This window comes from Oryza glaberrima, chromosome 6, assembly GCF_000147395.1.
Source record: "Oryza glaberrima chromosome 6, OglaRS2, whole genome shotgun sequence".
Lineage (NCBI taxonomy): Eukaryota > Viridiplantae > Streptophyta > Magnoliopsida > Poales > Poaceae > Oryza > Oryza glaberrima.
In genome coordinates, this window is record NC_068331.1 from 19,311,503 (window position 1) to 19,330,182 (window position 18,680).

General features: G+C 40.2%; 1 pseudogene; it reads right to left on the reverse strand.

The window, feature by feature from the left end:
• Window positions 1–11,111: 11,111 nt before the first annotated feature.
• Window positions 11,112–14,566, reverse strand: LOC127776974 (uncharacterized; annotated as a pseudogene).
• Between the last annotated feature and the right edge of the window lie 4,114 nt (window positions 14,567–18,680).

Here is an 18,680-nt window from a genome sequence, read left to right on the forward strand (position 1 = left end):
AGAGAAGAAGGATCTACTTGTCCCTCGCGCAACTCGAATTGCAACTTTCAAGAGGACCACCGAAGTTTAGACAAAATGTAGCTGAGAAGAGACAGAAATATGACCTCCTAGACGACGCCTACAAGAAGGTCACGATACTAGGAGTACCACAACTGCCCGTCCAAGGGATTGGACCTAGTTTTCTCCTGGAGCATCCCTCTGGGAGAGTAAGAGGGTAGGCTTCAGGACAAAGCCCCCAAGAAGGAAAGCGACGCACAAAGGCACCACCATTGCCGGCTAGGAAGAGGACCCCCTAGTTAGGCTTGCGCCTGCAGCCTTCCCTCCCTCCCCAACGCCGCAACTCAGCACCCCCCACCAAGCAGCCTTCACCAACACATGAACTCCACCACACCAGTGCCATTCCGCCGGCCAACCCTCACCCTCCTCAAGGCACCAAAGGGGCCTCCCACTCCTACTGCCATTGTGCCGATGCCCCTCCGCCGTAACCCCTGCAATACCAATGCCCCCGCAGCCAGCCTCCGACCTATATGGCAGCACCACCTACGCCCCATGACATCGAGAGCCTCGCTATAGGGCAAGGAACCACCGCTCGCCAAGCACCAATCTATGTGTGAGTGCCCCTGCTCGCCGTCGATGCCACTAGCCACTGCGTCGTTATCACAGGACCCAAAAGTGGCAGCTCCACCGAGCTGCCCCATAGCACACGGCCCCACAGACCCACACGGCCGCTCTCTAGCCAGATCTAGCAAAGAGGCGCCACATCTAGCCACATCCATCCCTTCAACTGCACGGGAGCCGCCGTCATCGCCCAACCAGTATCCTCAGCACGTGGTACTGGTTGTCGGTGCCACGGAGGTCCGGATTTGCATCGGGCGCAGTCGAGTTTGGCGTCGGCTCTAGCCGCCACCATGGCTATAGTGGTCTCCCCTCTCTTGCCAAACCGCGTCCCTCCTCATTGCTGGGGCCAGACCTCGATGAGGCGCGCTAGCTCTAGCCCACCCCCATCGTGGCCTCTATCGTCTTGGTACTGGTCGTGGGCTCAGACCTCCGAGGCCTCCATGGAGAGGGGGGAAGGCCCCGCTGCCGCCGCCCTTGCAGCCGTATGGTTTTCGGTGCATGCTTGAGCGGCGGCGAGGCGTGGGAGGAGGAGGTGGGGTGGGGTGGTGGCAGGGGAGGAGGAATTGCCTCCCGTGTCACCCCTTGCCCTAGGAGCGATGCAGGGCCCCTCACTCAATGGTTCAACCATGGTTTCACTTAGATTCTTATGTCCATGTGGCTTGAAGATTTCCTGCTAGGAATTATTCCATCAGGGAACAAGCATAGTAGGAATTGCTTCTTCATAGAAAAATCAAATAAAAGGAAACCCAGTCCTCGTCAAGTCTGGTAGGGGGGGTATGGATCATGATCCTCCATCACCGTCCCCATTCCCTGAGATCTGTTCAAGTGACATTTTTTTTAGATAATGGAAATGGATTACATCTCCAGCCTCTGCCCGTGGGCGCAGAGCCAAAAAGTCCAGAAGTGAACAAAAAGGCGTGATGGGACAAACCCCCAACTTCTGCCAATAATATGATCTACTAAAATAAAGTTTCCAAAATCACATATATTCTATCACAAAATTATGTAGGTACTACGCCATCCAAACTGGAATAAAAGTTCCTTGGCTACCAATTCCAAGCTTGTAGCACCATTGCGCATAGTATCCTGTTGTTCCTGTGAAAGCACCATATACCAAGAGAGGAGCCAATTGGAACACATGAAGATAACCTGCATGATGTTAGGCATATTTATGGTTAAAAACTGCATCATTACGGCAATGCCAGATTGACCAACAAAGAGCACTAGCTCCAAACAAAATCATATTTTTGTGGGTCTAGGCACTCTCTTTAGACAGGGTTATGTTAGCTAGTCGAGAAATCAAATCATTCCACTCAACTAACTTTGGTCCTACAATTGATCGTCGGAATGAAACATTCAACGGTGTTGTGCTCATAACGGTGTTGATCCGTTTAAGTGACATGGTTCCAAATCCAGTGCAAGGTTTGCATGAATGAAGATTTAATCAGGCAATGATTAATGGATGAATGATAATTGTGTGTCATGTCATGTGGATTAGTGGTATATGCTAATATATTGATATAAAGTATGGATATCATGTGTTACATTGCATATATGATTTGACATGTCAATTGACTTAAGTGGGAACAATCCCTACGGTGGGATGAATTCGAAGCACGGGGATGAGGATAGTAAGCATGCATGCTCCCCGTTGCAGTTGGTGGGGGCGTGGATGATTTTTAGCAGAAATACTACAAAATGCTCTAGCGATGGATGGTATAGTTTATATTGATGATGTCAGTATGATACCTAAGTATTAATCTTACCTTAGTACCGATGGGTATCATGTTTGGTACCTCCAGTACCAGATATGGTACCTAAGGTACCAATGCTGACGTGTGGATATCATGTCTAGTACCATAGGTACACGATGTGGTACCGTAGGTACCATGCTGACGTCACACATATATAAAACACGAGGAAAAGGAAGATCTAACACGGTTTCTATTGGATTTTGATAGTGATCTAATGGCTGAAATAAATAAGGTGATGTGGTTTGCTAGAATAATAGCCAATGGGGATAAATATATATGAATAATATATATTTCATTAGTTCACTGTATAGTGTTGTGTAGTCGCCCTCAATTTTTAGGGCTAGTTAAGCCATGCATCATGCATGTTTCTGACTCATGGAATAAGCCAAATGGTATCTTTGCAAATGGGAAGTAATTTGTGAGTAAAACTTTTATGTACGTGCTTTTAGAAATCTAAAAGCAAATGCTGAAAAATAAACTTCGATGAAAAGACCCCCAAAATCACCCTCAAATTTAAGATTGAAAATTTAAATTTTGGCTAATAAGTATAAGCATAAGCGAAAAGATGAGACCGTTCGCTCATTGCACCTGGTTGGTATATGGTGACTACGGTTGTGTGGTAGCTAGTCGGATAGGCAGCAGGATCTTGAGTCATGGTGGTCTATAACTAGAATGATGGTAGGCACCCGAGACATGATAATGTTCTACGCAACGGTCGAAATATGCCTAATCGCCTGATTGATTTGGGAAAGTGAAACTCATATATATGCATTCAACGCAATGTCCAAAACGCCATTGGAAGTGGCTGACTCCATTACTGATCAAGAATGGTGAATGCGAAGGTATGTTGGCAAAATTTCACTAAAATATTTTATAAAATACAATTATATAACATTTTGGCCGATGTTCATCTGCTGGGCCATCGAAAAATATGTATAGTTTTACTTCTAGAAAATATTACTTAAGTAAAAAAATTGCATATGCTAAACCACTTACATAGGGATGGTGATGGGTGAAGACCCATTCTAAACCCTTTCGCAGCCCTACCTAACCCTTGTATATTTTCAGTTTAAAAATCAATAGAAAATCAGGCTACATATTTTGAACCCTTTTTAGTCCCGGGTTTGTAACCGGGAGAAAGAATCCGGGACTAGAGATGACGATCTTTAATCCCGGTTGAAATACCCAAGACTAAAGATCCATCTTTAGTCTTGGTTGGAGTCACCAACCGGGAGTAAAAGTAAAAACGCCACGTGGCGCTTTCTCGTTTTCTTTTCTTTTTTTATTGTTTTTTGCTACTTTCATATTGATTTCGCACCGAACTCAACAACAAAATCATCCACACAAACAAAATAATTCACAAATTGACATCACAGAAACATCTAAAAATCATCCACAAATTTACATCACAAAATCATCCACAAATTCACAAAAGCATCTAAAAATCACCCACAAATTTACATCACAAAATTATCCCCAAAATCATCCCAGAATCATCATAAAGTCGTTGCCTCCAGATTGCCCACCGCCTGTCACCTCTTCTCCGTGTGCGCCGCCGCAGGCCGCCTCCATCGCCACGCCGTTGCCGTGCGGGGCCACCGCTCGCTCCCGCGCGCAGGCCGCCTGTTAACAGTTCTTAAATCATAATATTGGACCGTCAATACTTGCATATAATGCAATAAAATATGGTATCTAATTTAGTGGTAAGGTTTATTACTAATCATTTCCACTAGTGTTGGTGCAATATGTGTATGCAGGTAATTTGAGGAGAGAACACGTCCATCATGCGACAAAAATGCACCTCCGTGCATCCAGGACACGTTTACACGGATTGGTGGCCCATAAGTCAATTAAACACCTCCAAATGGCCTCAAAATTAGTGTCCACAAGGAAAAACGGGCCGAACGGAGCCGTCCCGGGTTCGGCCGAACCCTTTTGGTGGCCATTGATCGCCAAATTTTACATGGACGGCCCTGATCACATCCTAATAGCAGTTCCGGGGTAGCTTGGTCATTTCCCATACCTGTAACCGTCATATGGAGGCTATAAATAGAGCTCCTCAGTCTCATTTCTGACACAGAACTTTGAGCTGAATTACAAGAGGCTCTATTGTATCTTTTGTACATTAGAATAAGGTAGAGAGTGAGGGAAAGCTTTGGAGGAGTACCCGGAAGTTTGGTGCTCATCCGACTTCTTTCTCGACGAGTGTAGCCTTCTAGGAGGAATTCTGGAGGAATACCGGAGCTGTCGGTACACTCTGCTCCGGGTTCGAAGAACTTCTTCTATAAAGTAAGCATTCGTGATCCTTTCTTTTGTTATTTAATTACTTTATCTAAGTAAGATAGATTTCCATCTTTGCGGGTTCATTGTTTAGTATTCATACTAAGTGCTCTAGTACTGAGACTCTAGATAAAGAAGGAAGTTCCTGTACAAGTATTAGAGTAGTAATTAATAACTTAGACGTGGTGTCTAGGTTAGAGATTACCTTTGTTTGTTGTGTATCCCACGGATTTGTTAGAGGTAGATGGTAGGTGGTGACAGCTCTAAATCCCGTCCTAGTAATCCTCCATGTTCGGATACATCATAGAGCTATAGCCGGAACCACGCTGGCATACCAGCAGGGGTCGGTGCCCGAAGCAACAGATAGGAAATTACCTTTACTTAGCTTAGATAATTAAAACTCATAGAAAGTCCTCTCTAGCCTAACTAGCCTACCATCAGTTATTGTCCTTGGATCGTTTTAGCCTTAGATAGATTACACACGTTCCCTGAGTTCGATATCCTTTTGGGGTCACCCGAAGGTGAAGTGCTACAGCGGTATTCTGTGTGCTTGCGGATTTATCTGTGATCGTAAGAAATACCAACACCGCCGCCTCCCTCCACCGCCGCGTGGGCCGCCGCACTCGCTCCCTCACACAGGCCGCCGCCTCCCTCGCGGGCCGCCGCTGCCGCCTCCTCTCGGCAAATGCATGCGCACCGCTCGCTCGAGATAAGAGAGAAAAAGAAAAGGATAAGAAGGAAAGAGAGAGTGGAGAGAGAGAGAGGAGGAAAGGTAGGAGAAATTGTTTGCGCACGAGGAGGAGAGGATAAGGCGAGGGATTATATACTCGCGTTGAATGTTAATCCCGGTTGGTAATACCAACCGGGACTAATGATAGAGAGGGGCGGGACGATTTCTTAACCGGGACTAAAAATTATTTATCATAAAAATGGGATGGGCTTTTTAACCGGGATAAAAAATGATTTTTAATTCCGGTTTCAATAGGAACCGGGAGTATTGTGGTTTTAGGCCGACCCAGCAAAGATCGATTCTCCAGTAATGAATTCAGCCTATACATATTTTGTACCCAGCTATTAAATTTTTAGGCACAATGTTGGGCCTTTAATCTTGATACATCCACGATATGGCTCATCCGGGTCACATATGGTGGTTGTTATGTATAACCTTTAGTCTAAGTATCAACTAGAGTGACCCAACTGTAATCCAAGGGGCACCATATAACCACATATTCGTTAGCTTAATAGCTTGGCCGTTATTAGTACGGAGATGCATGATAGTGGAGCTATATATAATGCTTATTTTTATGGTTCCAGCCGTTAGAGGTTTATAGGTAGTGGGCTAATCCGTTGGAGTACTTTTGCATGGATGACACGACGTCTACGTGGTATGATGCCAAGACTAGCTAATGTGGAAGAGGATCTGTCGTTAATTTCATCCCGTCGGTAACCATTGTGTGATGACCATCGTTGTCGTCATCCTTATCGAAAAGGCGATCAAAACAATATTCTCATCAATTCTTGATGTTGCATTTGCAACAGAGAGTTTGATCTATCGATCTGTGGATCAACATCGAGCGATTAGGCTGCAGAACGAATATCTATCCCAAAAAGGCAGAATCTGGTCCCAGTCTAATTGGCTAGTACTACTTTTTTTCCCCCTTGAAAAGGATAGTAGTTCAATCAATGCCATGCAATGTTCCACTAGCAACTGTCTAACCTTTTCTTTTTTTGGGAATAGTATGATCCATTAAATGTTTCTACATTATTATTTTTATTACACCGTGGTCCCATAATTCTTAATTTAATTCCAAGAGTGTAAAATGCACTATAGCTATAGATTTTTATCCATGTCTCTTAATTGGCAACATATCCTATGCACACAGGCCCTCACGTGTACACACGTGCACACCAACTAAAAAATGTCACCAAAAAATCTAGAAAAAATCATACACATACTTTCAATTGTATTACACCTAGGGTTAAAATCTTAACGTCAAATTCATTATATTTTAGCCGTAACAAAAAAACAAAAAATCTGACAGTTTTAAGGTTGCAATTTTGTCAGAATTTTATCTTTTTTGTTATTCTCTATGTAGAATGAATTTGAAGATGCGACTTTGCACGTAGATGTAATACTATTGAAAGTATATGTATGAATTTTCCTAGAATTTTTTGTGATAATTTTTAGTTGGTGTACACGGTGTGTACATGTGAGGGCCTGTGTGCATAGGATACGCTCCCCTCTTAATTACACTTGTTAGATACTACTCCAGTAGCTACGTATATAATTTAGGTCAATATGTATGTTTATATCACTAGCATGAAAATTATTTTTCTAAATGGTCAAAATGCATATTACAGGCGGATGAATGGACCATCTCCTAAAGATGTGAAAATTATTAATTAATTTTTTCAGGCGGTTCCACTCCTAGCGGTGCCGCCGGTCTATCTGACCCCCCCCTCCTCCACCCTTAATTAGCATCCTCTCCGGACTCAAGGGGGCTGGGGGATCATCTCTAGTTCGTTTTTAGGTTTTTATTTCAATTGTTTACGGAGTTTGGTTTGTTTGGAGTCTTTTGCTTTCTTTATCTTTTTGTTGTTGGCTACTTTGCTCATGAGGTCCTCGACAAAGATCTAGTAAGGCGTGTTTGTGGGTTGTTGATGATCAAATTGGTGGTGTCGGATTTGGTGTTCGGGTTATAGACTTTGTTTGGTTGCATCGGTTTGTTTAGGCATGGGTGGGTGCGAGGTACCCGACTGCATAGGGCCCCAATAAATTAGTGACCCTAAAATTTAGGTTTCAATCTATTCCAATGTGTTCTAATATGTTCCAGAATACTCATTCTACTTTTGCAAGTTTCACATCCCTTCCTCCAGCAATCTAGTTAGCTTATTTTTCATGCCTTTTGATAAGTGTTCGATGGTAATTGTAGCCACCGCAACTACCCTTCATGACGATAATGTGAACATGTGCATTCTAGCTGCTAAAGATTCAACTTCTATACTTCGTAAAGAAAATTCTAAATTCAAACAACACCGTCATTGTTGATGGTTGGTATGCTTCATCAGCGATCCGTACGTATTCTAGCTGTCATTGTTGTGCACTGTTCTTTTCTATAGGAAAGCACATTAGATCTATGGATAGTTCTTTCCAGGAATGTAGAAGATCACCAGCCACGTCGTAGAAAAGCAAAGCATAGAAACAGTGGATATCTGTACGACAAGTTTTATAATATGTGGCATTAAGTGAAAAGTGTCTATATATAGCCCGTGTTTATTTGCAAATTTAGTCTATATAAAATAGGGCAAAGTATAATATAATTTTTTGCTTAAATATATTTTGCACCAGGGCCTCTACAAAGTATGGCCTGTACTCGTTCATATGCTTTAACGCGTGCTGAAGATGGTTAGCATTATGCACGGTTGCGCTCGTCTTCTCGTATCTCTTGCGGTATTCCATGACGTGGAGTCTCTTTTTTTTGTTTTGGCATATTTTTATTTCTATGTCAACGCAATAGTGTTTTAATCTCTTCCTATATGTAATATAATATACTCTGTTTTTTTTCTAAAAAAAATCAATTTTAACATGTGGATCAGACGCTGCCTGGAAAATTGTTTTATTTATTCAGAAAACAATGAAAATGAACAGTACATGCAGCGTGAATTCAGATCGACATCCATCGACATCAGAGACTCAGATGCATATGCACCGTCAGATGCAAGCATCAACATCGCTGGGGGCGGGCCCACGATTTTTATCTTGGGTATTGAAAATTAGAAGAGATTAAAAAAATTTCAACCCAAAATCTAATAGTTGTATAATATATAGGCAAATTTTGCTACAGGACACTCTTTATGTGTGGTTTTAGCCCTAGAACACTGCCCAAACTCACTTTTGGAGGAAAACACTCTATAAACGTGGTAATTTGCCACTGGACACTGCGCCGATTAAAATAATAATTTCCGGTTGAAAAGAAGAGAGAAATCGCGTGAAATGTCAAAAATGCCCTTGGACCCATATATCAGCTTTATATCCTATCTTTCTTCTCCTCTTTCTTCTATCCCAATCGCCGAATCATGCCGCCGCCGATGACGATGATGGTGACGAGTCCGAGGAGGAGGAGGATGCACGCAGCTCCTCTCCCGCCGCTGCCGCTGCCTGCCACTCGTGCGCAGCTCCTCCCCCTGCACGGGCAGGGCCGGCGGCCGGTGGAGAGCGACATGTGGGCAAGAAGAGGAGAAGAGAGATAGGAGATAGAGCTGGCATGTGGGCCCAAGGGCATTTTTGACATTCACGCGATTTCTCTCTCCTCTTCAACCGAAAATTATTATTTTAATCGGCGCGGTGTCCATTGGCAAATTACCACGTTTATGGAGTGTTTTCCCTTAAAAGTGAGTTTGGGCAGTGTCCTAGGACTAAAACCACACATAAGGAGTGTCCTGTAGTAAAATTTCCCTAATATATAACAGTATAAGTATGATTTCATAAAGTCATATATCATATATTCATATAATTGACCATAAATCGATTGTATCAAACAAATTAGAGTACAGTACTAAACTAGAAAATGGCAAAACGGTTAGAAACCTTACAATTTAGAGAAGAAATTTTCGTTTCTTGATATTTTGAAAATGAGTGATGATGTTTTTATCCTTAACTGGCAAGAAGAAATCCCTTTCAATGAATGTACAAGACATCCCAAGGACATTCAACAAATATGCAAGTTGCCCAAAAAACCATGCATAATCAGTATTCTCCTTAGCAACAGCAATAAAACAATATTATGGTCTTCTAATTTAAGTACTAACCAATAACCATGCTAACTCTGCTAAATAAGTGCTAACTCTGATACAAGCCTACAAAGCTTCACAAAATCCTAAATAAAAAATGTTCAATCATGAAGTAAGAACCATTCCTGGATTGAAATAAAGCAAATCCTAAATCCAAAATCAACTATGAATTAAATCCTACTTTCCTAATTCCTTCCTAAATCCTAAACATAAACCATCTACGGGCAGGGCAAGGCAGGGAATGAGGGGAAGAGTTACCTTCGTCCCTCGGGCTTCGTCGGGAGCTCCGGACGGCGCCGCTAGCTGGTGCTGGCGAATGCACTGGAGGTGCCGAGACAGGCTAGAGAGCGGGCGCCGCCTGCGCTGGCGCGTGGAGGGGCCAAAGCAGCGAGGCGGCGACCGCGCGACGGGGCGACAGGCGGGCGAAGTCACCTCCCTGGTGGCCTCGGCCTGGCGGCTGGATAGGGAACGAGATGAGGGTTTAGGAAGTTTTTGGGCTTTCCTTTTTGTTATTTGGCCAATGGGCCTCAAATAGTGAGGAGAGGAGGATGGGTAAGCCTTATAGTTTGGGCTTCTTTTGAATGGGTAGACATTTTTCTATTTTTTCTGTAAATGGGTAGACATTTTTCTATTTTTTCTGTATACATATGGAATATATATTTCATATATGCATTTTTTTAAAAAAAATCTTGGGTATTCATTTGGTGGAGTGAATGACATGAACGTGAACATCACAGTACAACTGTACAAGCAGGGGAGGATCCAACGTGGGTGCGGGGGGACTCGAGTCCCCTCTACACCCATAAGATCCATGGATATCCTGGAGCATCCCCTTTAATTTTTTCACCATGAATGATAAACTAAACATCCCTAGATGACTGGAGGTTGAAGAAACTGTGTAATTGAGCCCACTACGTCAGGATAGGCATTTAGTAACACGATTTTGTGTTACTATATCCCTAAAAAGGTGTTACAATGGTCCATTGGAACACATCGGTAAACTGTTACTATAGACTATGTTACTATAGTTTAGTTAGTTGTAACACATTGGACCGTTCCTGTAGAAAAGAAAAGGTGTTACATTAGTGCTATAGCAACACGTATTTATGTGTTACCATACATCATAGTAACACCATTTTTCTAGTTGTACCAACACTGTTTGTAATTTGTTTTTTCACTTGTAGCAACATATTCTGTAACACCTTTTTTACATATTGCAACATAATTACAAAAGAACTGTAGTGCACTTTGTAATATTAATACATTTATTAAGAAAATGGTGTAATAAAGTAAATGCACATACACACAATAGGACAAATAATCATAAACGAAGTGATGTAACCATGATATATTACTTTGCAATAAGAAAGTTTTGATGAGCACTCTAATTACATCATCCCAATTGAAAACAAACAAATTCAGAGTCATGTCCTTTGGAAAGGTAAATACATATTTCGAGCAACAAACTACTAGCAAAAAAATATAGAATATATCTAATCTTATGTAATCTTCATCAGCTCCATATCTTGTTGATTCCATCTTGATGTGATCCTAAAACATGAGAATTTTAACCATTGATCTTTTGAACCTACATAACAAATTTATATATTAGCATTTGCATTGCAATTATATATATAGTATTCATCATATATATATTACATGAAGGTATTATGAGCATACACAAAATGAAGGCCAAGCAATCGACATTCCTTCATAATGGGCATCACCAATTGTCTTGCAGTGCTTTAGTGGCCTTACGAGCTCTTCATCTTCCTTAAGTGGATGATTGATAACCACTTTAGTGAACTCATTACCAATCTCAACACCATCCACTTTGTCTCTTGGGTTACTACTCAAATAAGTAGCATATGCCACAGTTTCTTTGTTAGGATATTTTGCAGTCACCAAGATTATTGTGGTACCAACCTACAATAGAAATAATGTATTCATTAAGAAATATACAATAATTAATTGTTAAACAATAATTTAGTAGTACCATCTTTGTATGTTTTTACTACCTTCATTGAAGAAGAATGCACCCTATTTTGGGCCATGTGATGTGCAGTCTTCTTCTGAGTGTCCTGTTTTTCTGTAGTCTTTGCAAATTTCTCTAAATTTCGGTGCTTCTTTTTATTCATCTATGTTGAGACATAAGAAATTTTGTTACATTACAAAGAGGTCAGAACATATTGCATTATAACATAACTTTTGTACTTTGAACCCAACTCTGCACATTAATCTTATAATTAGGAAAAATGGAAGGACATGACATATAACAGTATTTAGAGCATGTAAATGGTATATACAAACCAATAGCACAAATGAACAAGACCAACTTTATTAAGATATGACAAATTGCTTTTAATATCCTTTCATGTTTATCATTCGGTTGCCAACACTAAATGGCATAGATGAAGGGTCCAAAGCTAAACTTGAGCACTAGAAGCTACTACTTAATTTTCAGTTGATTAATGTCTATAACAATATAGCAGTACTCCTTGAAAAGATTATGTTTATGTTTCACACAAATGATGCATTCACAGATGTAGCATTGCCTAACTAGGAGTTCTCCCAACAACGTGTTTATATTTCACTCTAATATCATAGTGAGATGGATAAAACACATTGAAAAACAAGTACAATTTTAATAGGCATTCAAGAACTACCTCCCGCCGAATATCATGAGCAAGGTGTGGCTGTGATGATGAATCATCTTGACATGGTGATCCTACGTTGTTATCAGCCTCCTGGTGCTGGTTCCATGATATATAATCCATGTAAAACCATATATAAATTGCATTGCACCATATGAATGAAAACAACAAATCCTAACCTTTTTGCCACAAAGATCCAGAATATTGTCATGGTGCATATTTTGCTGTTCCTCACATCTTCTTTTGTTCTATAGTGGAATGGACAATAAAAATTTACTATACATGCCAGTATGTGTATTGAGTGTTCAAATAAAATTTATCAATTAGAAACGACAAAATACCATTGATATATTTCTTTGATTACTCATTGAGTCGTCTTGATCAGGTCTACTGCATCGAACCCTCTGTATGTGCACATATTTAAATATTGTTGCACAAAATATGGTGAGAAACATAGAATGCATTACTTTGACATTACCTTTCTATTAGTCCGTACTACTCCCTCTTCAATACCATCATCAAAAGTTCTCTGAGATGTTGCCTACAACAATGAAATCAGGAAAGGGTAAGATTTTAGTGTGAATCACATAAATTTTTTATTTTACAAGCATCTACAAAAATGAAATCAGAAGTAGCTAAAAATTCAATGTTAAGGACAAAGGTATTTATAACGTTTACCATAGTTGGTTCACTATTCCCATTGCTTGTTCCTTTGTTTTCCAACTCCTCAATACGTTGACCCAGTGTTTTGACTAATTTTTTTAATTCCCCCACTTCCCCTCTAACATGTGTCTCTTCATCCGATGATGAGTCATTCACTGTAGTGATGTTTATGTTCTTGAGATGATGTGGTACGACTATAAACTTGCTTAGGAACAGGAAGTAATCCCATTCCGTGCACTTGGCCAGGTTTTTCTTTGCCCAATACTTTATTTAGCGCATCACCTTCCCATGCAACTCTTCCTTGGTCATTTTGTGCCAACTCTGGTTGTTCATCAATGAGGTTCTCCAATGTGACCTACAAGTGAAAAAATATATGCCCACTGTACAAGGTAGATAACATACATATTAGATATTTATGGAAGGATTATGTGTATATGGCATACCACGTGTTGATTTTTATCTTTATCCTTTTTTTGTGAGTTGCTAAGTAAACCATTGCTCTATGTGGCTGCTTTTTATTTGGATCATCTTGTCTCTGAAAATAAAAGGTAATGTAAGAAAGTAAAGTGAACATGTATAGATGAATTTTGAACAAAACAAATTGGCTCACCAAGTCCTCAGACCAACGAGCATAACTCTTTGTCCCTGCTGAGTGAGGGTTCTGTAACATTGAACGACTTCTTTTGTTCTTTGCACTGAGGGCCTATTACAGAAGCAATGTAGTCTCATTGAGTTCACACTTCCAATGTTGTTTACAATAGGAACAACAGTACAATATATGTCAATGAGACAATAGTACAGATTGTGGAGCAGATTTTTTACCTTTCCTTTTTTTGACTTCCAATATTTGATAAGTGGAATCCATTGGTCTTTTTCTACATCGTCTGGACAAAGCTTATACAGAGCAGAATGCTTCTTCTTTGGGTTAAAATATTTATCTTTTAGTGCAGCCTTGTATCGCCTCCAATCTCTTCCAATTGATTTCAGTATCCATTGAACGCATGATGGAGGGTACAGGAACTTTGTCTGAAATACATAGGAATAATGAGAGTAGAAGTATTTTAATTTGCATGATTGCGTCAATGGTTAGGCAAGGGATAACAGCAAGTAAGAAAACTCAGCATTGAATATCTGTAAAATACATATAAACATTGAATCGAAAACATTCAGTTGCCATGGATATGAACAGATGCATCAATCTGAGAGTAGGCAAAAAGTAATGACTAGTAATACAAACAGAGCATTATACTTATGCTATTTTAGCGTTTGAGGTACCTGGACAAATTGTAGTATTGTTAAATCTCCTTCATCTGCTTTGATCTTTCTCCAGGTCATCTTATCTAATGGACAGTAAGCTCCATTTCTTGCTAATGTGCCCAAAAACTGTCCTAGCAATCCACCTTCATCCCCGATAGGTTGCCCTAATTTGTTGCATTTTACAACTATGCGTTTCCCAGGTGGAAGATCCCAAACATATCGCAAGGTTGTCTCCTTGCGCTTCTTCACCTCTTCATCTTGTACTACAAAATTAATTGACATAAGGCTCACTAACTTTAGGTTAACCATATATATGCAATCACAAACTATTTGGGATTCAGGTAGTTAAAGTTTTACCAGGCATGTTGAGGGGCTCATCATCTTGCTGCTCAACATGAATCACCTCGTCTTCATATGGTAGAGGAGGCTCGACTTGTGGCAATGATTGTCCGCTGCTACTTCCCTCTCCATTTCCATGGTGACAGCTGCTATGTACTATGTTCAACCGTTTCTTTCTAGCCATTTTGCCTGCAAAATTGGCTTACTGTATTTCAAGAGCACGAATTAATCTATGTGTAAGTATGCTTGACTATACGGGAATATTGTACCAACTACAACTATCTCTGCACAAGGAGTAAAAAATTAGAAGACTATACAATTATAAGTGTAGTATATGCATGACAAAAAAAATAATGGATGTAGCACTTTCAGCTAGAGAAGAATCCAGAAAAGAACCAAGCAAATAAATATTCCTTTTTCTCAGCACCTTCCATTCCCACAGTACTGGAAAGCAAATAAATCATCAATTGCTCTTAAATGTTAAAGCTAAAGCATAGTGTAATATGGCAGCTACAAGAGAAAAGCTACAGGTTGACCGCCTCTACATGAAAATCATATGCTTTGCAGAAATTGGAAAACTACATCTATTGAAAACTTATGAATTGTTCAAAGAGATAACTATAAATTATAAATGGCTTAATATGACATAACTGGATGCATATAATTGAGCTTAAATGCGGTAAGTACTACTAAACTTTCAGTTAAGATGGGGGCACTATATTCATTATAGACAAGAACACACATATGACCTGCTTGTTTGGGTTTGGAAGTACAGCCAGAGATACGAGCATAACAAATTTTCAGTTCCACATGGTAGAGGTGGAGATAAAAGTGAGAATGAATGCAGTAACCTAAAATTGACTATTTCACACAAGAATCTTCCCCTGCTTCTGTACTTTGCATAAACTTTGATTATTAGTCTGAGCATACATTTTGATTCGGTACTTAGCATTATCAAGATATCTAAACAGGAATATTTTGCACACAACTAATTACATAGATCTGGCAACATAAATCCAATTAATTCATTTCACAATAATGTAGTCAATGTCACTGAACATATGTCATTAACCTATTCAGATTGGCTAGCAGATGTTACCATGGTTTATCAAATAACTGCATGTTTGATCAGAACTTCAATAATCATCAGTGGGAACTAATTTTGTTTCTTGTACAGAAATAAACATGGAATTTAGATGGTGGTACCGGTGCTTTTCATCGAACACATGGTGTATATAGCTCTAACAGAGAGCAAGCCATCCAGTTTTATTTAACCCTAGTTGATCTAACTCTCAGAAATAAGCATCAGGAATTTTAGAGAGAAGGTACACAAAACGTAGAGATGAATCCTTTGGTTGAAATGTCGATTCCTGTGACCTGCCCTCACCAAGCGCAGGCGAAAAGGATGGGGTGGTTTGGATCTTCGAGTCTGCAGATTCCACAACTCAAGAAATAGGGGAGAGAGTCTAGAGAGATGGCCAGATGAGGGGGAGAGCCATGGCCGGAGGCCCTGCGCGGCTGAGCAGTTGAGAATGCGATCTTGGAGGAGGCGATGGAGGAGTGCTCTGGTGAGAGATAGTGGGGAGCAGAAGACTGACTAACTGATTCCAGGTTGAATGGGGATTATATAGGGAGATGTGGAGAGAGATTAGCAGGTTTGTTACTCTAATGTTGCGGTACTACTTGGAGGGAAAATTGAGTTTGGCGGGAAGTATTTGGAGGCAAACTGCGCATGAAAAAAATCAAGGAATTTCCTTATTGAAAACAAAAGATACCTCTCAATTTTTTTACAAAATTGGTTAATTACTACATTAGTAATTTTGTACCTTACTGATAAAAATTAAGGAAATTCCTTATGTGATTAACGTGATCCCCTAATGACTGTGTCCCTCTGCTAGCTCTCCCTTCATTTTTATTCAGCAGAATAATATTATTTTAAAAGGGTATCTATATCATATAATATGAAACTAATGTTTCTTTTTTTTCCTATTCTTTTTACCCGATTGTTTTTTTTTCATATCATATAATACAAAACTAAGGGGAGCCATGCATTGTACGGACAGATATGCTTTTAGTTTATCACATTTCTAAATAACACCGAGCCTCTAATTAGTAGGTACGGTCCAACGTTTATTATTGGTCAAACTTGATTTATAGGGTCCGATGCTAGGAGAATTTGTAGTGTTAACGTGTCGAGTGCGGCTTTCTAAAGACAGAACTAACAGCGACGCGTCGCTCTCGGGCTCTCTACTGTTGGTGTTGCCGGCGGCTGGCTTTCTAAAGGCAAAGACTAATGGTGATGCGTTGTTCTCGGGCTCTCTGCTGTTGGTGTTGCCGTCGCAGCCGCCGGAGAGGGCAGCGGCATAGATCTCCTTGTGGAGCTTCACGCACAACATCCCTTACAAATAGACGAATTTTAATGCTCATGTCCTAAAATATTAGTATTTTTGTACTCCGACACAGTCTTCGAGATGCATGCTATTTTCACATTATATTTATAAAAATAAAATATTTTAAATAAAAAAGTTACATATTAAGATAGTTTGATTAATGATAAATCTAGTAACCTCAATTTTACATGATTATATTTTTATTTTTTTCTATTAATAGTCAAAGTTAAAAATGGTTGACTTTACATTAGGCTAAAAATGTTAATATTTTGGGACGGAGGGAGTAGTATTTATCTAGAAAGACACATTTGCAATGGCACAGATAAAATAGTGTACACGTTTAAAAATGTGTACACGTGTTCTAGCATTAAGAAGAGTTAGCTAATATATTGCATCTCACCTATCTCCCATTCCTACAAAAATAATCATCTATTTCACTCGTTCCTACAAAAGAAAATCTCTCGTTCCTAAAAAAATGGCAATCATTTATTTCTCTCGTTCCTAAAAAAAAGAATTGCATCTTATCTGTTTCTCTCATTCCTAAAAAGAAAAGAATTGCATCTAATCTATTTATATCGTTCCTGAAAAACATGAAAAAAAAAGAAGTTCCCGGGCTCATCAATTGAGTCTAGAAACATCTTTTTGCACGTTTCTTTCTCAATTTCCCGGGTTCACTTCTCCTTATCCGGAAGCAGTTGTGATACAGATTGAGAAACACGCTCATCTCCTACGTGTAGGCCTGTGCGCTCCCTTCCAATCTCCATCCAATCTAGTCTCGTTCCCCAGCGCTCCGTCGTTGACGGGAGCCACCAAAACAGGCCCGAGCCCCTGTAGCGCCGGCCACCGGTCGCCTCCACGCCGGTGCAGACGTGCCCTAGCCGCCCCGGTGGCCTGTCCCTAGGAATCCAGGTCCAGTTCCGACTCGCGCGACGTGGCTAGCATCCTCCACGCGTCCCCGTTACACGTCCCTTGTGCGTGCCACACATCAGCAACAGCGACCTCACCATCACATTTTCACTTGGTGTTGGTGGATCTGTGCTTGGTGATCAAGACGGTCAAGATCCTAAGGCAGTCAAGTGCACATGACGGCAGGTTAGCAAATTGTTTAGCACTATGTTTTTCTATGCACACCAAGTGTTTGTCATTTTTCTTGTACGCAGATGGCATCTTAAAACTTTACCCTGCATCTTATTGTTTCAATTTTTAATCTAGCTCACAGAAACTCTTATATTAACCATATAATTTAATCTGTACAACCAAAAATATTGGCTCATAGTGCAGTTTAATTCCTCAATTGTCATGTAAAGTCCTTAATTCTTTATTCTGATTGCTTTTGTCAATCCCATCTGCAGCAATGTCTGATCCACTCATGTACTGCTTTGCTATTTTTCTGATCTAGCCAGTAGATAAGATGGTCGTTTTCGTTTGGTTCAATTAAGCAAGCATCAGGGCTACATCGACGCTGTATCTACTAGATCCTAATTCTAAGCTTCCAGGTACAGTTAACCTCACCTACACATGTTCAGTAGACAAATTTCTTTTGGCTTGAAGGCATAATTATAGAATCAAAAATATTTAGTGGTGTTGTCAAATTAGGAACACTCATGTATTAACTATATTTCTTATTTTAACACAGAAAATTGATGGATTTGAATAATATTAAGAAGTTATTGCTTTTCCCTAGACCAGGTGATGAGTACCTTGCTGGAATAGATGGTTTTCTTCAGTTTGCATATAGGGAAAAGAGTCTTGAAGATAAGATCCGATGTCCATGTAAGGAGTGTGTCAACAAGTGGTTATTAACACGGGATGAAGTGTATGATTATTTAGTATGTCATGGAATGTTACTTGGGTATAGTCCTTGGGGTTGTCATGGTGAAACCACATCATTCATCTCTGCCAACAGTAGGGGAACAGAATCACAAAGTAGAGGA